Raw genomic sequence first — 27,296 nt, forward strand, 5'->3', positions numbered from 1 at the left:
CTAAGCTGGCTGCAGCTCAGGAGTTGAGTTGATGCTTAAAATGCAAAGCTCTGATCCAATCCCTAGCATCAAAAATGTATACAGTTCAATGGTCTTTAGCATATTCACAGAGTTCTATAAATACGACTATCTAATTGCAGAATGTTTTGTGTCCTTCAGACGAAAGCCAGTGTCTACTAGCTATCATTGTCTTATTCTCTCCTTCTTCCCGCCCCTGACATTCCACTAACACACTTCCTGTGTCTAGTTTTGCCTAACCGAATATTTCACAGGAAATAGAATCACACAGTGCATGTCCTTTCTGTGTTTGGCTTCTTTCACTTAACATGTGTTTTCAAAACTCCATCCACATTATAGAGCACATCAGCATTTCATTGTTTTATTGTCAAATTATTCCATTTTATATATACTATAAACCACATATCCTTTGTTGACTCCTCTGTTAGTAGACACTTGGCTTGTTTACACATCGGGGCTATTATGAATAATGATACTATAAACATTTTTATATAAGGTTTTGGATCCACATATGTTTTTGTTTCCTTGGGAATATAAACTTAGGAGCAAAATTGCTAGGTGGTAACTCTGTGCTTAACATCTTAAGGAACTGCCAAACTATTTTCGAGAGTAACTGCATCATTTTTACATTCTCATCAGCAACATTATATGGGTTCCAATTTCTGCACATCATCAACACTTGTTATTATCTGTCATTTTTATTTTAACCACCCTGCTGGGTATAAAATAGTATCTTGTTTAGATTTGATTTGCATTTCCCTAATGACTAAGGATGTGAAGATCTTTTAAAGTATGTATTGACTGTTTCTATATCTTCTTTGCAGAAATTATTCAAATCCTTGGCCTATTTTTTATGGGGTTGTAACTGTTGAGCACTGAGACTTCTCATAGTCTCAACACATTCTTTTCATCAAATATTTGCTTTGCAAATGTTTTCTCTCATTCTGTAGCATAACTTTTCACTATATTAAATGGTATTTTCAGTATAAATTATTAATTTTTGTTGTGTCCATTTTTTTCCTTTGGTTCCCTGTGCTTTTTATAACAAGGAGGAACTGCCTAATCCAAGATCTCAAAAATGCCTATATTTCTAAGCAGACTTTTAGAATATAAGATCTATTTTGAGTTAAAATCTCCTATGGTGTAAGGTGAAGACCAGAAATTTAACTATTAATGTGTAACCCATCTTATCCCTCTCCCCCCACATACATACACAAGCACACATATCCATGCCTGCACCTGCATGGTTTCTCTTCCCTAAAGGCAAGGTGCCTTGATTAAAATCTGAAATCAGTTCTTGAAAACTGAGCATCCTCCTGGACCTCCTTACCTTCCTCAGCTATAATTTAAGAATAAACATACCTAGCTCATTTGTTTGCCAGGAAAAGAAATCAAAGGAGCCTTTCCATGAAGCAAAGAGATGGCTCATCAGTTAAGAGCACTTGCTAGTCTTCCAGAGGACCCAGGTTTGGTTCCCAGCAACACATCACTGCCTGACATTCCAATTCAAGGGGATTTTGTACCATCTGCGGGCCCCTGTGGGCATTTCATGCATGTGATACACATACTTACATGGAGGCACAAACACATGCACATAAAATAAATAAGCATTGTTTTAAAGGACTGTTTCTACTTTCAAGAAAAGTTTCACTAGAAATGGATTTAGGATTCACTGTGGAGGAAAGGATGGAGAGGGTGTGAGAGCCCAAGGTGGTGGATGACTACAGTGTCTTCTGGCCACAGCAGGGAAGCTGCATGTTAGAACTCACAGTGGTTGTGACAGCATGTGCAAGGCCCGTGCAAGCCCAACCCAGACCAAATTCCTGCAGAAAGAGGGAAAGTGAACACAAAGCCCCAACCCTAGCCCAGGAGCTATTGGCAAGTGTTAGCTGTGGGGAGAGAGAGAAGACATTTTCTCTAACAGTGTGACACCTACTAAACCCACCATGGTCCAGTAGAAGACCAGATATCCAAGAATACTTGGGCAGCACAAGTTGATCTTAATGGGGAAAAAAAAAAGTGTAAAAGACACAAAATTGGGTGAGTAGGAAAGGGGCTGTGGATCTGGAAAGAGTCAGGGGAGGTATGGTAAATATGATCAAAACAATTGAACAAAATTGTCAATAAATTATAAATAAATCTTTTATTTTTAAGATTTTACCATAAGCTAGAAGTTAAGATTAGTGATAGACTGCTAGTATAACCTGGGCAAGACCAAGCCTTTAATCTCAGTAAAATAAAGAATTTCACTGTACTGTCTTCTCAGAAGAAGGTCCCATTGTCCTCAGGTATGTGTTACAGTAATGCAAAGCTGACTAATAGAATTTTCAAAGGAGAAAGTGTATTTAGCCTTTGACCCAGCAGTCTCATTTCTGAGAATTTTCATAAATATATGTGTGTATATACTAAATGTGTAAGTTTTTTTTCAACACTGAATGTATAACACCAATTTGAATCAACACAGATGTCCCACAATTAGAAACTGATTTAAAATGTGATGAGATTGACACCATAGTGTACAATAGAATGTAGAATTAAGAAGTTTTCATATTTTATTACACCAAAACTTCTAAGATTCTTTGAGAAGAGTAAAAACAACAAAGTCTAGAGGACTGTACATAGTATGCTCCCTTTCCTATAAGGCATGAAGAGTGCAATAAACTATGACTTTGTGTGTGTGTGTGTGTGTGTGTGTGTGTGTGTGTGTGTGTGTGTGTGTCCTTAAATTCTTGCTGGTATCTGTTATGCCCTGAATGTATGTACCAGAATTCACAACTAATACTTAATCACCAATGTGATAACATTAAGAAATGGAAGCTGGATAGTGGTGCTTAGCTATTATCTCAGTGCTTTGGAAGCTGAGATGGGGAGGTCATGAGATCAAGACCAGATTGTGTTACACAGTGAGATCTAACATCAAAATTAAAGAGAACATATAGGACCATTTGACCTCCCATCATCCTCATGAAAAGAGAGAGGGGCTTTAGGGGTTATGATGTCACTGATAGAAGCCTTAGAACAGTGACATACAGGAGCTGCCACTTTCCTGGTCTTCCCATTTATTCTGTCCTACAAGGGCAAAATATTCAGTACCATCCATGCCCATACCCAAAACTAGACCTCTCAGGACCTTTACTTTGGCCTTTCCAGCCTCCATAACGGTGAGCAATATACTCACCTGTTTATAAATCACCCCATGTAGGGACTGTTTTTCATAGCAGCACTATCCCAAAACCTTCACCTTCAAAATGATGACACCTACTTCCATTCTAGTATGTGGGTCTAGTAGGCTTAGTAGGTCTCTTGGGAGATGCTTATGTCATGAAAGTTCTACTTCATAACATGAGATTAGTGACTTTATAAATGTGCCTCAGAGAGACCCCACACTCCCCCATCATATGAAAGTCCAGGCAGAAGACAGCAAGCGACCTTCATCAAATACTGGATCTGCTGATGCGGATCTTGGGGTTCCTAGCCTCAGGACTGTGAAATAAACTCCAGGTTTTTAAAGTCTCCCAGTCTGTGTTGTTCAGTTATTCTAGCCTGGGCAGACCTAGATGGTGTTGGAGAGAATGAAAATAGAGATTTACAAGGTGTTTTAGTTAGGATTTCTATTGGTGTAAAGAGACACCCTGACACGGCAACTCTTATAAAGGAAAACATTTAGTTGGGGTGACTCACAGTTTCAGAGGTTTAGTCCATTATCATCATGGTGGGACATGGAAGCACACAGGCAGACATGATGCGGGAGCAGGAGCTGAGAGTCCTACATCTTCATCCACAGTCATCAGGAAGGGAGCTGTTCATTCTGGGCATGGCTTGAGCAAAGAAGACCTCAAAGCCCACCCCCCACAGTGACTCACTTTCTCCAACAAGGCCACACCTACTCCAACAAAGCCACACCTCCTAATAGTGTCACCCCATTGGGGGTCATTTTCTTTCAAACTACCACCCAAGGGAAGCACTTGCAGGGGGTGAAAATAGCAAGGGACTGAGTTCTGCCCATTGAATACTATTTTTGTTGTTTCGTGTTCCAAAAACACACATTGTTTCTGCCTTACTGGGATCCAAATGCTCATGTCCTTCAAAATTCACACGTTGAGAGCTAGAGGTGCAGCTACGCTGGTAGGGTGCTTGCCTAGCATGCATAACATCCCTAGTTCAACCCCCAACACTGCATAAATACTAACATGGTAATGCTGTAATCCCAGCAACTAGGTGGTGAAGGTGGAAGTATCAGAAGCTCAATGTCATCTTCAACTACATAGGGAGTTCAAGGCCAGCCTCAACTATATTAGATATTTTTCCCTCACCCCCCCCAAAAAAATAACTCCTATGCTGAGACCTCATCTCCAGTGTAATGTTAAGAAGTGAGACCTTTGGTAGATCAGAAAGGTCCTACCCAGTGAGTGGGAAAGGCGCCCTCAGAAAAGAGTCCTGGACCCAGTACTAGGAAGGTAAAGGCAGAAGAATCAGAAATTTTAGGGCAGCCTGGGCAACACAGTGAGAGTCTGTGCCAAAACTCAAAACCTCCCACTACTGTATCGAGCAGAAACAGGAGAAGGCAACATCTAGGTAACCGAAAGCCCTCGTGAGACACTGCCTCTGATTTTGATCCTGGGATTCCCATCCTCCAGTGCCATAGGCAGCAAGTGTTTGTTGCTTATAAAGTCTGCAATCTAAGTCATCCTATTATCACAGCCCAAGTGGACTGAGCCAGTTTGGATGGAGGAAAATGTACAAGTGATTCTTCACAGGTGAAGAGAAGGTCTGGAGGAGACACACAGGGTTTCTGTGGAATCTGCCCTGTTGAAAAGAGAACTTCAGGGCTGTGTAGAAGTCCCAGGGGACAGATGTTGAAGAAAGTGGTCACTAGTCACTCCTGAGGATCCTAGTGGCTGCCAGTGATTCACCTTGTCCCTGTTGCCTAAGGAAATGCATGTTAATATCTGCTGCATGTAGCACAGGGAGTAGAGAGAAAGTGAGAGGGAAGAGAGAGGAGAGAGAGATCCAAACTTCCGTGGGTGGTTAAAAAAAAGTAATCTGATGTCAGGAGGCACAACTCCTTTTAGCTGTGTTACCTGCTTTTGTCTCGGATTCCACTTTTGTAAATGGGGAAGGTGGCAACACCTACATTGCCCATTTCTCAGGAGCATTGTCAGGGTCAAGGTGATGATGTGACAGCACTCTGTAAACTGTGAATGCTACGCTAAGGCTAGGGATGGTGCTTATTTTTTTTTTTAAATTGTCTACTCTGACAACTAGACCTGTGTAAGAGTCGTTATCTCTCAGAAAATCAAGTATCATATCATTTCCATTTCCTTTGCCCTTTTCCTCGCTGTCACCAAAAAAGTATAGGTTTGGTGGAAAAGAAAGAAAGGCATAATATCTGTGAGACACTTCTCTGCTAGTTCATAAATCATTGCATCCACAGCTAGTTTCTTCAGGACCACACCTGTTACAGGATGACAGCCAACAAGAAAAAGGAAAGCACCTCAGAATGGGACTTCTTTGGAAAAGGGGTTACTGGTGATGTAATTTATTTAAGTGAGGTCATGCAAGAGAAGGGTAGACCCTTATTCCAACATGACCAGAGTCCCTGTAGAAGGATTGTATGGGGCTTAGAGTGCCTGTTAAGTGATAGAGCACTAATGTATACAAGGCCTGGGGTTCCATCCCCATCACCCCAAAGATAAATAAGTAACCAAACAAACAAGCAGTGGGAGGACACAGGGGAAGGGCAACAAATGAGTCGGGCAGGAATTTGAACTGTGCAGCAGATCAGGACGACCAAAGACTGAGAACTGGCTGGAGAAGTTATGAAGAGGCTGTGAGGGATTCTACCCAGATGATCCTGATGATTTGGACTTCTACCCTGGAGAATTCTGAAAGAATAAATTTTCAGTTGTGTTAGGCCGATTGGTTTGTGGTAGCTTAAGGCATCTGTGATGGCTCTCCTTGGTTGCCAACTTGACTATATCCGGAATGAACGACAATCCAGAAATGGAGGGCACACTTGTTATCTAGATCTTGAGGAAGGAAGACAACAGGCCTTTGATCTGGATCTTGAAGCTGGAAGACACAGGCTTTTGATTCTGATCCTGAGGTTGGATGACACACACCTTTAATCCAGACCTTAAGGTGAGAAGACACACTTTTAATCCAGGCCACAACTTCTGCTAGAAGCCTAGATGCAGACAATGAAAGAAGGAAGGGTTCATTCATGCTTCTCCTGCTTGTTCTAATCAGCACATCCATTCCTTCACTGGCACTGGAGCCTACTTCCTTGGGATTCCAGTATATACAGAAAACCAACTAAGACACCCAGCCTCATAGGACAAAGAAACTATTAGATTCTTGAACAGCGAGCCATTGGTGGATTAGTTGAACTACTGCCTGTAAGTCATTCCAATAAATTCCCTTTATATAGAGACAGATTCATTCCCTAAGTTCTGTGACTCTAGAGAACCCTGACTAATACAACATCCCTTGGGAACTAATGCAAGCATTTAGTTGTTTCTTTCTCAACTCTTCATTAATATGGGTAGTCTGAAAAGAAGCACAGCACCTATCTGCCCTTGAGGCTCCAGACATGTTAGCAGACACACTTCTACTGTAGACCTTGGCATTGCTATGAGGCTTTAACTTCAAGCATCATCTATATATCAATGAAAGAAATATTTAGATAGGGAAGTTAATATGTTTTAAAACATTTATGCATACCATTGATTTAGACCTTCATTAGATGATGGTGCATCCGAGGCAGATAGGATATACAAAGCTTTCCCCATCTATCATTGTGCATTTGAAATATCTGTAAGGCTTTGGGAAGCATGTGATATATGCAAATCACCCTTCCCATGCGGGGTGCATTACAGCGAAAGATACAACTGAAGTCAGAAAAGCTGTCACTGTTTCTATGGCAGTCATTACCTCTCCCAATTCTTCTAAAAAGAAAAATAAGCTATTCCTGTTCATCTACACTTTTGAGTCTTACTCCCCCCAACTCCGGTTTTAAAAAATTAATATTTTAGGGAAGGTTCTGGGAGCTAACAGGGAAGGGTGTGACTCACTGGTAGAATGCATGCCCAGCATGCCTGAAGTCCTGGGTTCAGTCCCCAGCACTACAAAATAACTCAGATGAAGTAAATTCTCAGCCACTGGTTACCTGAGGATGTTGTTTTAGACTATCCTGATTCTCACATTTTTCTGAATTGGTTTAAAAGACCATACTCATTTAAACAATAAGTGAAAATATTTCTCAGTTTAGTATATGCTTTAAAATAAGATTACAAACAATGCTGTTCCACAATCAGGGTTCTATTTTCAAAGCTAATAGGTATTTTTCTATAAATAAAAGAGAGATTGTAAGAATACAAAAGAATCTAATTGCTAAGATTCTTGTGCCTAAAGGTGGAATCGAGAGTTGTGTTATTTCTTTGTTCATTTGTATTTCTAAACTATATATAAAGAAGATGTTTCATTTTAAATATAATAATTTTTAGACTATAAAATGTACAAAAGTCTCAACTCCTCAAATACATTTGTGAGGGATTTCTAATAGCTTTTTTCTGTGTTTGCCAGCAACCAACAGATTTTATCAAATGGCACAACTCGCAATTTTTGATGTTTTATTATTATGCATTAATTATACATGGTAATGGATTTGTTATGACCTTCCCATACATTTACATGACATATTTTGAACATATTCACTTACCATTATCCTCTCTGGTCCTTACCACTCCCACTGATCCTCTCCCACTTCCCAGATAGTCCCCATCCCCACCCCAGCCCCTACCCCGACAACCTACCTCCCACCCCCATCTCCCACCTCCCATCCCTCACCCCCACCTCCCATCCCCCACCCCCACTTCTGCTTTCATTCCTTCTCCTGTTTTTGTGACTCGATGATTTTCATCAGGGTTGCTTAGAGGAGCATGGGTGGTAGGTTATTTCTGGAACTATGGGTACCTTTCCAGAAGCTACATCCATGAAAAAAAAAGTCTCTCCCTTCCCCCAGTAAACATTAATTGTCTATAGAATCTCAAAGGAGGGTAAGGTCTACTGAACCCCAGCTGAATTCACAACGTTGTGTGTGTTGTACGTGCTAGGCACTGATCTGTGCCTGATGCCTCACCAATATTTTTAAATAATCTATCTTTGGGGATGGAGAGATGGCTTGGGGATTAAGAACACATACTGCTCTTGCAAAGAACTGAAGTTCAGTTTCCAGCACCTACATTGGGCAAATCCCAACCACCTGTAACGCTAGTTCCAGAGGATCTGACACTCTCTTCTGGACACCAAGAGCACCTACACTCACTCACAGACAGACAGACAGGCATGTGCGCACATACACACACACACACACACACACACACACACACGCACACACACGCACACACACACACGCACACACTTAAAATCAAAATAAAATCTTTTATAAAAATTATCTTCACAAAACAGAAGTCTCAGTAAGTTAATCTGACAAATATTTTGAAATTATAGCCTATATGTAATAAACTAAGGAAAAAGACAAATCAAATGCCTTTTGGTGTAGACAACACAAAATCCAACCGTAAAGACTAGTGTGAGAGGAAGGGGTTGGGGGCGCCCGCAGATGAGAGGGAGGAGGGCTCAGCTCCAGGAAGACACAGGAGGAAGAAGAAAGGGATGCCACTGAGATTGTGTTACAGTCCTCAGGATTCTATAGCTCTTACAAGCAGGATTTGAACTGAGTAAACTGTGGTTGTAGAATAAAATGGAAATGTCATAAACGCAGATGTGGTAAAAATAGTAGTCAGAGGTAGGAACGGGGAGTCTATCTGGAGAGCTGCTCAAACACTAATCTCTTTCATCTTCGTGGCAAAGAGTCACTTGTTCTGTCAAAAATGGAAATGTGGAGTTACATACAGTGCACAACAATTCAATTTCTGAATGTTTCCCTTAGACTTTTCTCATAACCTTAAAAGGGACCTTTTAAAAACTAATAACTCTTGATGTAAAGATTTTTATAAGTTCACTGGAGCCTATAAACTCACTTATCTCTTTTTTCTTCTAACTTCAAACAAAACTAAAATGACTATTTTGTACTAAAAGCAACATATTCCTCCCATCCAGTTCTCCTGAATCATTCTTTTCTCCTTCTGTACATGTACAGTGTGCGTATGTGAAGTTATAAACACTTAATGCTGTTTATGAAAACTGCTTTCACATGGTGGGTGCAAATTTGTTTTGATTTTCTGTTGCTATAGACTTGCTGTAACTACAGCATTTCACTGAAGACTGAGCTAACTTAGGCTGCTAGCTTAACAGAACTAGCGGAGTGGACAGGACCCTTCAAGTGGTATCTTCCTTCTCCATCCTTCTTGTGGAAGAATCTGTTTTACTGGTGGCAGGGTGCTGGGGTTCAAACCATGAAAGTTGTTTGTGGGGGGGGGGGGGGAGTTGTTTTGCTTTGTTTTGTTTTCTGACAGACTCTCACAATCTCAGGCTGGCCTTGAACTTGGTAGGTAGCTCAGGATGACCTTTTCCACCTCCTGAGGACAGGGATTGCTAATATCTAGTGCTATGGATGGAAGCCAGAGCCTTGGGCATGCTAGGGAAGCACCCTGCTGACTGGTGGACCTACATGCCCAGCCCAGTTATTCTTTTTATTTTCACTGAGTTTGAGACGCTGGATCTTCTTCCTACCTTTCTGGCTTAGACGTCTGCTCGGGATATCTGTAGGTGGCCAGAAGGGGCCCCTGAATCTGCTAAGTTTCATATTTATCATGGCCTCAATTTTCACAGCCACATGGGATTTGATAGAAATTGGAAATTAGCTTTAAGGATGGACAATTGAGAATAAGGGGGAAATGAATACTTAGAAGGAGGCAAGGAAGAAAGCCCATTAAGGAGACAGAACACTTGAGAATATTCTAAAGGTCGTTGGCAATGTGTCCATCACCTGACTCAGTTAATGGCAAGAAAATGTGCCATGTTCCTGGAACCCAGCATCACAGTTATTACTTCATCCTATCACTTACAGGAAGTTCAGCTCTTCAGCTAATAACAGACATGATTGTCTTGTTTAAATCTCCAGAATAAGGAGATTTCCATAAATCTCTTACAAATTCTGACCACATTTTCAAAATCTGATAGCTGGAAATCATATCTAAGCAATTAAATCCTGATCTTCCATTTCAAATAAGCCATTTCTGGGTTCCTTTATATTCTTGGAACATTATGAAGTCACTTCTCAGAAGTCTCTCCTCTGACCAAGCTCTTCTCTCCAACCCTTTTTGCAAAGGGTTTATCTTTCCATGAATCCAGATGCCCAACACACTGAGGTACGTTCAGCCACTTTCCAATTTGTCAACTGAACAGAAGCTCTTGGGATCTACAGCAGCAGATGTTGTCTATGTTTTGTCTATGTCTCTGTCACCAAATTTATTTCAGTGCAGAACAGGTATTATAATGCAAAAAAGACATAAAAGAATAAAGCTCCCAATGCATCCCAAACCACAAGTGGGCCATGTACCTAACCACTCTTAATGGTGTTTATCAAGTGTTGTGTTCATTAGCTTTTGTCAACTCAACACAAACTCAAGTCAGATTGGAGGAGGGAACTTCAACTGAAGAAATGCTTCTGTAAAATTGGCTAATGAGCAAGCCTGTGGTGCACGTTCTTCATTAATGACTGCTTTGGGAGAGCCCAGCCCATGCTGGGTAATGTCACCCTTAGCAAGGAGTCCTGGGAAGTATAAGAAATGTAGCTGAACCTAAGCCTGGGAACAAGCCAGTAAACTACTGCTACAATCCAGCCATGACCACTGCTTCGGTTGTTGCCTCCAGGTTCATTACTTGTGTTCCTGTCCTGGCTTCCCTCCATGATGGACTGGAAACAATAAGCCAAGTAAACCCTTTCTTCCCCGAGCTGCTTTTGGTCATGGTATTCATCACAACAGCACAAAGCAAACTAGAAGAATTTTTGTACTGTTTCCTATGCATAATCAAAGGAGCAATTGCCATCCTTGGTTTCTGGGAATTGTAGCACGAATCTTAAAAGGTCTTGTTAATAAAACACAAACCTGGGAGCCAGGTATTGGGGTGAATTCCAAAAGATGGGAGAAGCAGAATAAGCCACAGCTGCCTCACCTCAATAACTTCTCAGCTGATCCTGTTTCCTCAAACTGGAAGCCTCTGAGTCCTCATTTGAATGGATCTCCGCTGATCTGGTGCTAAAAGCCTCAAAGCATAAAGGGGGTATATAGTTCCTGGTCCTCACGCCTTATATACTTTTCTGCTTCCCGCCATCACTTCCTCAGATTAAAGGCGTGTGTCTTTCCCAAGCAAGACATGAGATCTCAAGTGTTGGGATTAAAGGGATGTGCCACCATGCCTGGCTCTGTTTCCAGTGTGGCCTTGAACTCATGGAAATCTGGATGTCTCTCTGCCTCTGGAATGCTAGGATTAAAGGTGTGTGCTACCACTGCCTAACCTCTATGTTTAATATTGTGGCTGTTCTGTTCTCTGATCTCCAGATAAGTTTATTGGGTGCACAATATATCAACCACAGGGATTAAGTTGGAGAAGAATATTAACTATGAATTGAAAATGTGTATGAATTACTTGCAGTTATTTGCTAAGTACAAGGTTCTAAGCAAGTAATACTGACTACCATAAAACCAGAAAGTACAGATGGGATCCTGGGGTAGGCTTACAGAGCCCTGGCTTCTCATTTCCTCATAGACAGTATTTGTATTCTATTAGCCAGGCCACTTTGCCTTCCTGAGTCTGGACTTTTATATTTGTCCAAATCAGCCAGTGAAGTGCCTTCCAACTCTGACATGAACTCTGATCCAAGGCTGGAGAGAAAGAGAGATGGTTCAGTGGTTAAAAGCATCTAATGGCCCCCTAGTGGGCCCAAGTTTTGTTCCCAGGAACCATGTCCAGGTGCCTCATGACTACCTGCAACTCCAGTTCCACTGGAATTCCAAACTACCAGCCTCTGATGGCACCTGTATATACCCACACGGAGACATACACATATAATTAAAAATGAAATAAATCTTTAAGTTCTGATGCAATTAAATCAGGACATTAAGCATTGTAAGACACCTCGGCCAGAAAGGCAGCCTAACTTGGTGAGGACGCTCCTCCTAAGGAACCAGATCTGTGTCACTACTGCTTAGTGTTTTTTTTTTAAGGATCCTCAGGACACAATGCATTGAAGCATTGAACAGTCACAAATGTCACAGCAGGAACCTATACAGAACATGAAAGTGTCCAAAGAAATGAGGAGCCCAGACTAAGACATTTAGACCACATCAGCACCCAAAACAAATATTGTCCTGTAGGCTTTATTAATAAAGCCATCACCTCAGGGTCAGAGGTCTGCTCCTTATTTATTCATCTGAAGAGGACACTGACTGCTTCAGAATTGGTAATAGAAACTCCCCTCAGCTGGGGCTCTGCCCCAGTGCCCTCAGCTGGATGAGAGGTGAGAAGAAACATGGGCTGAATTTAAGTTGGAAAAAACTCTAGCTCAGAAATAGCTTCTAAAAATTACATTACTTAATGTAAAAGGAAGAGAATAAATCGGGCATGGTGCCAGTTTATTCCACACATCAAGAATCCTAGGCTCTATTGGCTCAGGAAGGAGGATCTGGAGTTTGAAGCCAGCCTGGGTTATACAGCAAGACTTTGTCTCAAAGAAACAAAGCAAAATAAGCAACATGGGATTACCCCTTAATTTGAGCATTTGACAGCCTAGAGCCACTATCCCTATCTAATCCACACTTCCATCCATAGCCCATGCACACCCATGTACCCACTGTCCTCTTATTCACCATCATGGGCAGGTCGGCCTGAAAATGGAGTAGACAGGAAATAGTGGACACTAATGTGGCTTTGACCTACGCAGGTAACAACAGACCCTGCTCACCAGGGTCTCCACAAAGGGGACACCTGTAAGGTTTGTCAGCCAGTGCAGCATTCTAATATGTTTGACAGACTCCAGCACTCAACTCACAGACGTGTCTGCAATGGGCAATGAATAAGCTATATTCAGAAGGAAAACCACAATTCTCCTCTCATCTCCTTCAGCTTATAACTTCCAGGGTTCAGAGCATTCATGGTTCATAAAAGATCTATTTTTGAGACTCCCAAGATAAGATAGTTAGGTCAAAAAAGTAGGAGTGAATACAGCAAACTTCACAGCAGCCTCGGGCTCTTTCCTCCTAATTTGTTTATTTCTTATCGGTATCTAGCCTTATTTTGAGAAAGAATTTGCTGTTGAATAGGGGAAATTTGACACAGAACAGACAGTGCTGCTAGGCAGGATGTTCCCGAGTCATCATCCGCCTTTGCAACTTTAATGGGATTCGGCAGCACATTTCAGATCCCATAGCACTCTGCAGATCAGATACCACTGTGCAGATCCCACAGTGCACTGCAGACCCTATACCATACTGCAGACCCCAACACCACAGTGCAGATTGTATCACACACTGCAGACCCCACCACATTCTGCAGACCCCATACCATACTGCAGACCCCAACACCACAGTGCAGATTGTATCACACACTGCAGGCCCTACTACACACTGTAGACCCCACAGTATAATTCAAACCCCACTGCACACTGCAGGCCCTACTACACACTGCAGACCCCACAATATACTTCAGACCCCACTGCACACTGCAGGCCCCACAGCACACTACAGGCCCCACAGTACACTGCAGATCTCACAGCACACTGCAGCCTCCCCCCAGTACACTGCAGACCCCACAGCACACGGCAGACCTCACATCACACTGCAGACCCCACAGTACACTGCAGACCTCACAGCACACTTCAGACTCTACAACAGGCTTCATAGCACACTGCAGAGCCCACATCACACTGCAGACCTCACAGTACACTGCAGACCTCACAGCACACAGCAGACCCCACACTGCAGCCTCTACAACAGGCTTCATAGCTCATTGTAGCTTTGACTCCACATCACACTACAGAGCCCACTTTCCCAACATAGGATACCCCTAAAGGGCCAAGCCAGCCTCAGACCTTCTTGTCCAATTGCTGAGGTCTTTGTAGTAACTGTCATATAGGCCAGTGACTCCTCCTAGCCAATTCTTGGTTCCTGTCCATAGCCCACTGGAACTAACCACCAAATCCTCCCTATTAAACTCTGTACCCATCAGTCTCTATCTCAGGGCTGCTTTCTAAGGTGTTACACTACACTTGGATCCAAGAGAATGATGATTTGGGGATAGTGATGGCTGTCAGATAATGCAGTCAAACCAAAGGTATTCAATGAAGGGCTCTTTCCTTTCAGCTCTCCTAGTAGGTTTTTTTACAGTTTTGGTATTTATTTTTTTCAGCAAATCTACCGCTAAACTCTCTAGGATCTGGGTGTCTTAGTTATGGTTTCCATTACTGTGATGAAACACCATCACCAAAAGCAAATTGTCAAATTGTGTGTGTGTGTGTGTGTGTGTGTGTGTGTGTGTGTGTGTTGGGATGGGTGGTGGGGCAGGGGAGGGGGAGGCATTTGGTTTACACTTTCATATCACTGTTCATCATTGAAGAAGTCAGGACAAGAACTTAAGCAGGGCAGGAACCTGGAGTCAGGAGCTGGAGGGCAGAACTGGGGCAGAGGCCATGAAGGAATGCTACTTACTTTCCTGCTCCTCATGGCTTGTTCCTGCCTCTGCCTCCTGAGTGCTGGGATTAAAGGGGTGCACCACCTCCCAGGGCAGCCTGCTTTTTTTTATAAAAACTCAGGACCACAAGCCCAGGAGGGGCACCACTCACAATGAGCTGGGCCTGCCCCCATCAATCACTAATTAAGAAAATTCCCTACAGGCCTGTGTATAGCCATATTTTATGGAGACATTTTCTCCATTGAGGTCCCTTTCTCTGAGATGACTCCTGTGTCAAGCTGACCTAAAAGTAGCCAGCACAGATTACCACATGCGTTTACATGCATGTTTAGGAAAATTAATCCTCAAGAATTTACGAACATTATCCATTCTATTAGTGAGGCTTTCCACAGAGGCTTTTATTTAGTGCATTGAGTTTTTCATTTCCAACATCATTTCAGTGGGGCTTTTCTTTAGCAATTCCCTTTATTGAATTCTATTTTCATATATTGGATGGACTTCCTTATTTTCATCCAGCTCTTTGTTTTTGTTCTCTTGTAGTATATCCCTATCTTCCTGAGTTGTTTAGATATAGTTACATTCTTTTGAAGTCTTTATCTAGAAGTTCTTTCAGGTCTTTCTCACTGGGGGCCATTTCTGCAGGTTTAGTCATCTTCAAAAGAGACATGTTGTCTTGTTACAAGCTAGTTAAAAACAAGCCATTTTATACAATGAGAGTCTGAAGAGAGTTACCCCAATGGGTGGACATGAGTTATTAAATGAAAATCTCAGTGCCAAATACCTCTTACCTCCCTGTGAGGTCTTGGTTGGGGAGGCTCCAGAGGCACTCAAAAATCACACACTTTTTCTTCAGGATATAAAGAAATCAACCTGGAGCTGAGCAAGAAACTCTCACGGCTGACTGGTACCATAGGCTTCTGAGAAGAAAAGTCATCAGTGGTCTTACCCAGCCCTGGTCCCCCCATGCTATAATACTGACACGCCAGGCAAGATGTGCCCACTGGTTCAATAGTGGAATGAACGTTATGGGGGTAACCAATTACTTTCCGATTGGATTTGGGGCCTGCTCCACAGGAGGGAATTCATGCCTGGTACTATAAATTAAGGGGGTCATGGGCCCTAGCACAGAACCTAAAGCTTTTGTTTGGTTAATCGTTATCAGATTGCCTTCTGATTATTTCTTTGTTAATGCCCCAATTTTGGGTGGCTCTGTCATACTCACTGTTCTGTTGCTGGGAAAAGACACCATGACCAAGGCAACTCTTATAAAAGAAAGCACTTAATTGAGGGCTTGCTCACATTTTCAAAGTGTTAGTCCTTTATCATCATGGCAGGTAGCATGGCAGCATGCAGAACAGCATGGTGGCGTGCAGAAAGGTGCCACAGCAGTAGTTGCAAGCTTTACATCCTGATCTTCAGGCAGGGAGAGAAAGACTCTGGGCCTGGCATGGGCATTTGAAACCTCAAAGCCCAGTCCCCAGTTGCACACTTCCTCCAACAAGACCACATCTATTCCAGCAAGGCCACACCTCCTAATTCTTGTAATCCCACCAGTTCCTGTGGTGATATTTTATCTGTGTCCCCCAATAAAATTTATCTGAGAATCAGACAAAAAACTAGCTACTGTATTAAACATAGAGGTCAGGTAATGGTAGCACATGCCTTTAATCCTATTACTCAGGAGGCAGGGATCTGTCTGGATCTCTGTGAGTTCAACGCCACACTGGGAACAGACCCAGGCATGGTGGCACATGCCTTAAATTCCAACACTAGTTAACCACGGAGGTCTGAAGGTCTGTACAGACAGATAGGAAGTGACAGAGCTGGGCAGGAAGAGGAAGTGATGTAGCTGGACGGACAGAGCAAATGAAATAGCAGAACAGAAAGGCATATAAGTAGGGTATACAGGAAGTAGGTCTCTTTGGAGACTGAGGTGTTAGTAAGGTGAGGTTAGCTTGTGGCTTTTCCTGTTCCTCTGATCTCTCAGGTTTTCACTCCTATATCTGGCTCTGGGTTTTTATTAATAAGACGTTTTAAGATTCATGTTATAGGGCTGGAGAGATGGCTCAGTGGTTAAGAGCACTGACTGCTCTTCTAGAGGTCCTGAGTTCAGTTCCCAGCAACCACATGGTGTCTCACAACCACCTGTAATGAGATCTGGTGCCCTCTTCTGGCCTGCAAGGACACATGCAGACAGAACACTGTATACACAATAATTTTTTTTAAAAATTTTCATGTTACAAGTTCCACTCCCCGGTAACTAACCTTTTAAATATATGAGCCTTTGAGGTGAGGTGTTCTTATTCAAATCAACAGAGGCTCATAACCTAGGTCAGGGAAACTTTATTGCAGTAGATAGTGGTTAATGCAGAAACCCTTAACTTTGAAGCTCTGGGAATAAGTAATTCTCAGTGCTCAGCCATCGCTAGGACATCTATATTAATAATCCCTGTATACCCTCCATCACCAGGGCTTGGAGGGTGAAAGAGTGAGTAGAAATAAAGTACAGACTAAAGGATGGAGAGAAGTGCTGTGAAATACCATCTTCTGGACAAAACATGGCTATTGCTCACATGAATTCACAGGGCTGTGGTTCCCTGTGTAAGACCTATATAAGATCAAGCTAGTTAAAGATTCCAACATGGATGATGCAGGGCCTACTGAGGCTCTATCCTGACAAAAGAATTGTTGTCAGTAGATGGCTGCTGGAAAACAGAGAATCCCTTTATTTTGGGGCTGTGGCCATTAGAAGGTTGCCCAGGCACTAGCAGATGGACCCTCATCCATGAATATAGAGGCACCACTCACTGGACTCATTTCATTGGATAATGAAAAAAATTAAGCGTACATGAAATAGAGAGGTACACATGTTGAGAAGAGGAACAAAGAAGTTAGAGGAAGGAGTTGGAGTGGGATGTCTACATGTACGAAATGTTCAAAGAATAAATTTAAAATATTATTTTAAATGATTCCATCAAGTACCCATTGTCTTCCAGACATGCATCTTGGGTAGATAGATGATATTTGCATTTGTGAAATTATAGCCATCAAAACAAGGTATTATAATGGCATATAAATATTAAAGATTGGGGAAAGTGCCAGGCATGATGGCATATGTCTTTAATTCCAGCACTTGGGAGGCAGAAGCAAGTGGATCTCTGTGAGTTTGAGGTCTGTCTGGTCTACAGAGTAAGTTGCAAAACAGCCAGGACTATAGAGAGATCCTATCTCAAAAAAAGAATGGGGAAATGTTGCTGTTTGGTTTTGCTTGTTACTCTTTGGCTCTTTGGCTCTTTGGAGGCCCACCACTCAGCACCCAAATAAGTCACACACAGAGGATTATTATTACTTATAAATGCCTGGCCTTAGCTTGGCTTGTTTCTAGCCAGCTTTTCTTAACCTAAATTAGCCTGTCTACCTTTTGCTTCTGGGCTTTTATCTTTTATATTTCTTTATATCTTTCTTTCTTATTCCATGTTTGGCTGGATGGCTGGGTGGCTGGGTGGCTAGCCCCTAGCTTCCTCCTTTTCTTGTTCTCTCCTTCTTCCTTCCTCTTTTCCTCCAAAATTTCTCCTTCTATTTATTCTCTCTGTCTGCCAGCTCCACCTGTCCTTTCCCCTGCCTTGCTATTGGCCATTCAGCTCTTAATTAAACCATCAGGTGTTTGAGACAGGCACAGTAACACAGCTTCACAGAGTTAAACAAATGCAACATAAAAGAATGTAATACATCTTCACATCATTAACCAAATGTTCTACAGCATAAACAAATGCAACACATCTTACAATAATATTCCACAACAGGGAAAGCCACAAACAGAAGGGTTTAGAAATGTACAATGCCATGTGTTTTTGTAGAACATGAGAAGTGACTTCATGGAAAGATACCAACAGGGATTTGAATGGACTAATGAATTTAGAGCCTTGTTTTTTTGTTTTTGTTTTTGTTTAGTACTGGGCATCAAAACCAGGGCATCATGGATACTAAGCAAATGTTTTACCATTAGTTAAATCCTCAGAACATTTAGAATTTGTGAGAGACACAGAAGATAAAAGAGTGCCCCTAAGTAGAGGCTGTGCCTACAGAAATGGGCTATGACAGGACTTCCTGTTTGTCACAATGTGTTGAGTACATATTTCTAAGGTACAATATGAAATAGGTTAGCTGGCATTGTTAAAACTGCAGCACAGGACAAAGCCCTTGAGGAACAGTAGTTATGATGAGGCACTTGCTGTTTGAATGATCCCCCTGGGATCCCCCAGACCCTCAGAGCAGGACAAATGGGTTCCTTGGTCTATACTTGGCTCTTCCTCATGAAAAACTATGCATCCTGGCACTAGAATTTGAGTTCTGCAATCTATGATAAAATTAGACCAGATTGGTTTGTTCTCCCAGGCATCCTATAAAGAAACAGATGAAATGCAGTTATCCTTCAGACCTTAGACAAGTCAAATGTCAATACAAAAAAAAAAAAAAAAAAAAATACTTGGTAGAAGAAGACCAAACAGATGTTTTAAGCACTGCAGTGGAACAGGCACCAAACTAAATGTCTCAGCAGAGCTAGAACATGATCCATTTTCCCAACAATCTTATGAGATGGCTGCTGAGTACTTCCCAAATACAAATGGGAAAATCAAGGCACAGAAATGTTGAGCAGCTTTCCCATGACCAAGAACTAGTACAGCCAGAGCTCAGGCCTATAGTTTATCTCCAGGGTTTGGACCTATAACCACATCATTTTATAGCACTGTTCCAACATCAGAGCAGCATGATACTCTATACTATCTTGATATCAGGTGAAATCCTCAAATGGTCAAAGTGCAAGTTCCTGTCCCCACTTCTACAGGGGACTCATAGCCAAACAACCCTCTTTATCGTGAGCATGAGGCTCAGTTCCTGCTTAACTCAGAGTAGCCAGGTCTAGTTCCCTGTCCACTCAATAGAATTGTTCAGCAATCTAATCACTTTTTTCAGTAGGAACCAAGGGACATCCCACCCTCTAAATCCTACAGAGCCTACTGCCCACAGCCTGAGGTTTTCTGCTCTGTTCCTGAGCACAACTCCTGTGTGACTCTGTGCCACATTGTCCTCTTCCCCAGAGCTGTGAATATCTGTTACTTGAAAACTGTCCAGACACAGGCATCATGGGTTCATTCATCCCCATAATCCTAGCTCCTCTCACCAACAGGGGGACAGAAGGAGAGTTGAGGAGCCCATCCAGCAATGAGAAACGGGGGCCGGTAAGGAGCCATGGTGGAATGTGGGACAATAAGAAAGGTAAGGACAGAAAAGGCCAAAGTCATGACATGGTTGAAAACTCTGTGGGGGAAGGGTGTTCACAGGTAGGGGCGGGGCTAATGCTCATAAGTGGGAACATTAGCTCCATCAACTTAGTGAAGCTAGGATAAAGAAAAACATTCAAATGAGGCAGGAATGAGTAATTGATGATCATAACTGTGATTATAAGGCATAATTACAATTAGCTGCACAGGAGTGTTAATCATGAAAATAATTACATGTCAGCTTTCCTCCTAAAGAAGGGAGAATGTAATTAAGTGGTCCAAAGGGGGCAAAGAAAACACATCTCTGAGTGATGTAGGTATGGGGTGGAGGGCCAGTATTTGAATGGATAGAACTCACTCGGTGCTTTAAATGAGTCAACCAACTTCTTCGATGGAAAGGGATAAAGGAAGGGAGGAAGAAAGTGGGGGGGAAGCCAGGCGGTAGTGAAGGGTTTGGGGGCAGGAAGAAATGGCTTGAGATTTGTCTTCCAAATCCAAACTCAAAATATGAGAACTGGATTCATTTTTCCCCATTGCTAGTTACCAGCCCCATGACATTTGCTACGTAAGCCTTTCTCCCAGCCCCACCCACTTTCCTCAGTTATACAAGGATCACCCATTCCTAAACTTTTCTTAGAAAAAACAAAAATCATCAGGCCAGTAAGTCACTTACATCATGCCTTAGATGCAATATGGCAATAAAGGTCTGCCTTTGTGATATTTGGGAGGAAGATAAGAGTTCCAAACTTGTGGTGTGCATTACTTTCAGCCCTGATGCCCATAGGAACTCAGAAGAATTGCCCACTTCCCATCCCCTCTCATAGCTGCATTGGGTCCTTTGCTGGCCTCCTGTCTTTCCATTGTAAAGAAAATCAGGATTCCTGCCCTTGGGTAATGACTATAGTTAAACAAGCAATGTCTGTGTCTGGAAAGATGGGACACAGTAGTTCCCAAGGCAGAGAGATAGATCCCCGGAGAAGAAGACACTGCCATGCAGGGTCATACTTCTACTGTGGGTCAGAGGTTTCTTGTCTTTTCCAGAAGGTGCCTGGCTCAAATTTTGAAGGGCTCATGACTGAAGCCCTCTGAGAATCTTCTTGCTTGCATTTTAGCTGAGCCTTGAAGCTAAGACCCTTTTGGCAAATTTTTAAGTAAATATGTTACAGGTTTAAGAAAGTCGATAAACTTCTTACACCAAAGACTCCCAAATTTCTCCCCTTCTCCCAAGCAGTGCCCTGCCTCTCTCTATTTCCAAATCGATCACTAGCCTCCACCATGTGAATTTCTTTGGTGAGCAAGATATTAATTAGCAAAATGCCACAGTCATGGCACAAGCAGAAGCTTAAAGAACATCTTCATGAATACACTCACTTGTGATCTTGTTCCTCTGTTTGCTAGAGAACGCTCCCCAGCAAACTTTCTGGAGAAGGAAAGACACATATAGCCATCATCCCACTGCCCTAGTTTGCTCTCTATTGCTCTGATAAAACACCATGATCAACGTAAGTTAGAGAGGAAAGGGTTTACCTGACTTACATTTTCACATCCAGCCTATAATTGAAGGAAGTCAGGGCAGGAACTCAAGGCAGGAACTGAGGCAGAGGCCAAGGAAAAATGCTGCTAACTGGCTTGCTCCTCCTGGCTTGCTCAACCTGCTTTTACATGGAGGACCATCACCTCAAGAATGGCACTGCCTGTAGTGCATTGGGCCTTGCTTATCTATCATCAGTCAAGAAAATGCTGTATAGGCTTGCCCATAAGTCAATCTCAATTGAGGTTCCCTCTTCTCAGATGACTCTAGTTTGTGTCAAACTGACCAAAAAAACAAAAAAAAAAAACAAAAAACAAAAAAAAACTAACCAGCATATTCACCCAAACCATCCTGGTTCAGAAAGTGGCCATTGATCCCACACACAAGAGCAAACTCAAGCCAGTAGAACCCAAGTCATTCAGGCCAAACACACATCAACAAATACACATTGTAGACCACAGAGGTCCTGTGCTGATATATTACACCAGGTTTTGGTGGCAACAAGTAGCTGAGAGGTTCTATAATAATCAGTTAGGTAAGTCCTAAACCTACCACCCAGGAAATACAAATGGAGGAAGAGGAGAGATTCATAAGAGATTCTTTGGAGAGAGTTGTTGTATTGTATTAGTTGTAGAATAATACCACTAATAATCCCAGCCCTAAACAGAGGAGGAAGAATTTCAGTAGGCCCACTGAGAGAACTAGAGCATGAGGAAATAGGCAAGGGATGTATCAGCCAACTTGCAACAGCTAGGCTAAGGACTAGGACATCAACAATGCCCATATGCAAGCCCAGGATTTGTTAGAGCAAAAGACACGTGAGAGTTTTCCTGGCTCGAGAGGTAAGGTGTGCAACTTTTTGCCACAAATGGCTGAGAATCATTTTTATTGCTCTTTAATTGTGATTATAAATGCATATTAATTATAGAGATTAATAGATTCTCATACCTGCATATATCATGCTTTGATCCTAACCACCCTCTATTACTCTCTCCCCATCCCCTTACGTTCCCCTAATAGTCTTAAGGTAGATAATTATTTGTTGTGGTGAACTATGCTGTGCATACCATGCTTTTAGCAGCATCTCTGACCTCTACCTAGTGGGTATCAGTAGTACTTCACAGCTATGAAGACATTGCTAAATGTCCCCAGGGAGACAAACTCGTCTTCACGGAGAACTACTGAGCTAGACATCTGAGAGTGTTATCAATTTCCAAGGGCTATGGAACAGGTGACCAGAAGATACCAGTGGCTCTGATTGCAAGAGGGGTAACAGGAATGGGAAGTGAAGAACCTCCAAAGAATCAAGAGGAGCATCCTGAGAGAGAGAGAGAGAGAGAGAGAGAGAGAGAGAGAGAGAGAGAGAGAGAGAGAGACTATTTTTAGAACCTGTCATGCTGGGATTGCTTAAAGCCAGCTTCCATGTTAAGTACCCCCATCTGCCTTGTCATCCCCTACCTGGAATCATCAGCAATAACAGCTACCCAGATCCACACCCTCCTTTATCTACAGCAGGTCTCTCTGATACACCAGGCTGGGGATGGGGGAGATGGCAAAAGTCTTAAGTGTGCGTTAGAATCTAAAATCAGCATACTAGTTATTTCGAGGGAGTGGACATTTTATGTATATTTTTTTTTATTTTGTATTATGCAAGAATGACTTGAAAATTCAAAGGAGTGCCTGAATTCTTATAGAGTAGTCAGAAAACCAGTTGCAGTGAACAAGTTCAAAGAAGCAATGGGGGCTTAGATGGTAGTGCATGGCTGTAATCCTAGCACAAGGCTGAGGCAGCAGGGTCAGCAAGTTCAAGATCAGCCTTGGCAATATACTGACAGTGTCTTTAAAAAAACAAAAGCAAAAACAACCTAACTGTAGTGGCTCAGGTCTACAATCTTAGTATGTGGGAGGCTGAGTGTCTTAGTCAGTGTTCTATTGTTATGAAGAGACACCATGACCACAGCAACTCTTATAAAGAAAAACATTTAACTGGAGTTGGCTTACAGTTGCAGAAGTTTAGTCCATTTTCATCATGGTGAGAAGCATGACAGCATGCAAGCAGACATAGTACTGGAGAAATAGCTAAGAGTTCTACATTCAGATCCCCAGGAAGAGAGAAGAGAATAACTCTATGCTTGGAATGGGCTTTTTGAAACCTCAAAACCCACCCCAGTGACACACTTCCTCCAACAAGGCCACAACTCAAATAGTGCCACTGCTGGGTGAACAAGTACTCAAATCTAAAAGCCTATGGGGGCCATTCTCATCCAAACCACTACACTAAGGTAAGAGGGTTTCAATGAATTTGAGGCCAACCTGGGATATATAGAGAATGAAAGCCATCTCTTTCTGGTTTGTTCACATTAATCTCAGTAGTTACAAAGACCATAGGTATAATCATGAAATCACACATTGTCCTAACATCATTCCCTAGAGTGTGATTTTGTCAGACCTTATCATTTCTTACACTTAGAATTCCCTTCTTCTTGGTAATACAGTCCCCCCCACCCTACCCACAGCCTCAACCTTCACGTTCCAGTGCCCTCCCTCAAAACCATCAACAATAACAATGCAGCAAGGTTAAGCAATAGCCTTTTGCTTAAGCCCTGTCAACAAGACTGTTAACTAGTGTTGGCTCTAACCCAGCAGTAGTTGTTAAGGCTCTCTCTACTGTGCGACCTGTTCCAGCCCTTCCTTTGGGCAGTGGTTTCATCTCTCCTCTGTCCTGTTCCTTGAACAGCAGCCTTGCAGCAAGGTCAGCAGTGGGGCCACAAGTCATCCATCAGCCAGACAGGTCTCCTCTGCCACATCTCAAGCTCCCAGGGGCAAGCAATGATCAATCATAGAAGTGTCCTCCTCTGGGAACCAGGGTGACAAGGTCCTGAAATTTATCTCATGTGAAATGAGCTGGATTCTTTGAATAGACCAGAGGAAGCCTTTCATTAATTCTCACAGATAGCTCTGGGTTCTTTCAGGTTCATTCTGCACCTTCATGACTGACATGTAATGCCTATCCCTGCCTCCTTTACAGATGTCAACAGCACGTGGAGGACTCAGCTTGGAAGTCCCTTGACCACTGTTGCTCAAACAAGGCAGGAGACCATCCTTTGCCCATAGAGAAAGAAGAGACCATTTAACCTTTTAGTGTTTTGTAGTTGATCCACAAGTTCCTTTTGTAACACCAGTCCCAGCCAACTCCTACCATCTTTTGAAAATATTGTTTCACTTGATATGAAAGGCACAATTCATAAAATAAAAAAAATATCTAAATTAAGCCTTTTTAAAGTTGGAAAGTTTTACCCTGAGAGAAGAAACTGGGAAGAAGATGACAGAACAAGTCAGGATAGCTTAAATTTTTTTCAAATAACATATTCAGTGAAGGCCTAGTGAGTAAAATATACAAAGAATTCTCAAGAGTCAAAAAATGTATAAACTCTAGCTAGCAAATAGGTAAAATACATGAACAGACATCTCACTATAGAGGATATACAAACAGCAAATTAATACAAATGAACACTTGGGCAAGCTTCAGACATCAGGGAACTGCAAATGGTCTCTGTATACCTACACAAAAGGCCATGTGAACAGTGGAGATGACTGTATGGTACACAATGCTAAGGGAATGGGAGATGTAGTCAGAAGATTTCCTGTGTCCTGCCCAGCCCTCTGTCAGGACAAATCTCTCTCACCGACATACCCATAGCTGCTTATAAAATAATCACTCAGAGGCTTGATATTGTTTACAAACTGTGTGGCCTATGTGTCAGCTTATGTTAGCTAACTCTTTCAACTTAATTCAATTCATTCCCATTAATCTATAAATTTCCACATGGCTGTGGCATTACAGGTCTACAGGCATCTTGCTCCTTTGGAGGCAGCTGGCATCTCTCTGTCTCTGCCTCTGCTTTTCCTGTCTCTGTCTTGGATTTCCTGCCTGCCTATAAGATGCTTGCCATAGGCCAAAATAGCTTTATTTATAGCCAGTGGGAGCAACAAATATTCACAGAGCACAGAAAGACATCCCACAGCAGTGAAACTTAAAGGCACTCTGGAAAATAGTTTCAGTACTTTCACTGAGAATGAACCATGCACTTACTATAAGATACAATATTGCAAAGTTACCCCAGAGAGAAGGGATATATGGCCTCTGCTGTGTGTTCATGTGCACACATACATACACACCCATATACACACTTTCACACACACACATATGCACACACTCTCACATACACATACATGCATACACACATACTCTCTCACACACTCACATACACACACACACATATATATATATATATATATATATATATATATATATTTACATACATACATACACACACAAAACATACATATACACCCACACACATGCATGAACATATACACACATATACAAACTCATGCACATACACTCACACACATACATGAATATTTGTAGCAACCTTACTAGCAGAACCTGGCAAATGTCCTTCATCACATGGCTAAAGAGTGTCATAGTCATATCATGGAACATTGCCAGCATCAAAAGAGATGGAACTACACACACATACAACAGGTCAATGCATCTCCAGGCCACTGTGCTCATTGGAGGGAAAAAAAAGGTCCCATGAAGCTAAAGACCTATGACTGCATTTTTAGAATACTCTTTAAATAGCAAAATTAGGGAGACAGAAGGCCAGGTTGTCAAAGGCTATAGATGAGAAGTAAGGGAGAGGCTTCTGGTAATGAAAAAATTCCATGTTTTGGTTTTAGGAATTGTGGGAGTTGTTTGGGGTTGGTTGCTTAGCTGGTTAGTTGGTTGATTTTTTTTTTTTTTTTTTTGGTTTTTTTGAGACAAGGTTTCACTCTTTATCCTTGGCTAGCCCAGAAGTCACTATATAGCCCAGATTGGCCTCAAACTTGAAGCAGTCCTCCTGCCTCAGCCTTCTATAGACGTGAGCTAGCATGGCTGTCTTAACCTTCCATATCCTAACTGTACTGTTCATCACACAGTTCCACACGGGATAAGCTGCATAGAACTAAAGCAATGACTAGCTATGTGACGACACCAATTGTAGCTTCTTGTTCTGACATCCGAAAATAGCTCTACAAGATGTCACCATTAAGGGAAATGGCCTTCTCTGTAATTTTAACTGTCTCTTCCTTTTCTTTATTACCACTTATTATAAATAATGACAATGAATTGGCCAAAAAAAAAAATCCTTAAAGATTTTAAGTTCTTGGGGTTGAGTGTGTGACTTGGCAGTACAGAACTTGTCAGCATGCATGACATTCTCTCTCAGTTCCCTCCAAGGGCAAAAGAGAAAGGGAGAATGCAAGTCTCAAAGTCATGTTTTTGAAGGACAATTTCATTTCTAATCGCCTTTGTTTCCTATTAGGGAGAACTACAATTTGGATCCTATCATTTCCCCTAAGAGTCTAGTCATGCTGTTTCTTTGTCTCTGTGTAAGCTCCATGGCAGAGGAGCTATTGAGGAGGCCACACTCTTGATCGCAGTTGCCACACTTCCTTCTGCAGTGTCTGAAGATTAAGTAAGTACCCTTGTCCTGCATGTAGGCATGGAAAGGTTCTCTTCACTTAGTCACAGTTAATGAAGTCATGGCTTGCATCAATGTAAACTCTGGTCTCTTTCCAAAGGAAGAGAGTAGCTCTTCTCCCTGCACTGGTGGGCTGTCCTTGAAAAGAAACAGGAAGATCATAAACCCTGGGTGACTCAGATGAGGCTGGCAAACCCAGTTCTACCATGCAGCACAAATCTTAAAATGTCTTATTAATAAGAACAAATCCAGAGCCAGGTATTGGGGTGAACGCTGAAA

The sequence above is a fragment of the Onychomys torridus genome, chromosome 17 (assembly GCF_903995425.1).
Source record: "Onychomys torridus chromosome 17, mOncTor1.1, whole genome shotgun sequence".
NCBI lineage: Eukaryota > Metazoa > Chordata > Mammalia > Rodentia > Cricetidae > Onychomys > Onychomys torridus.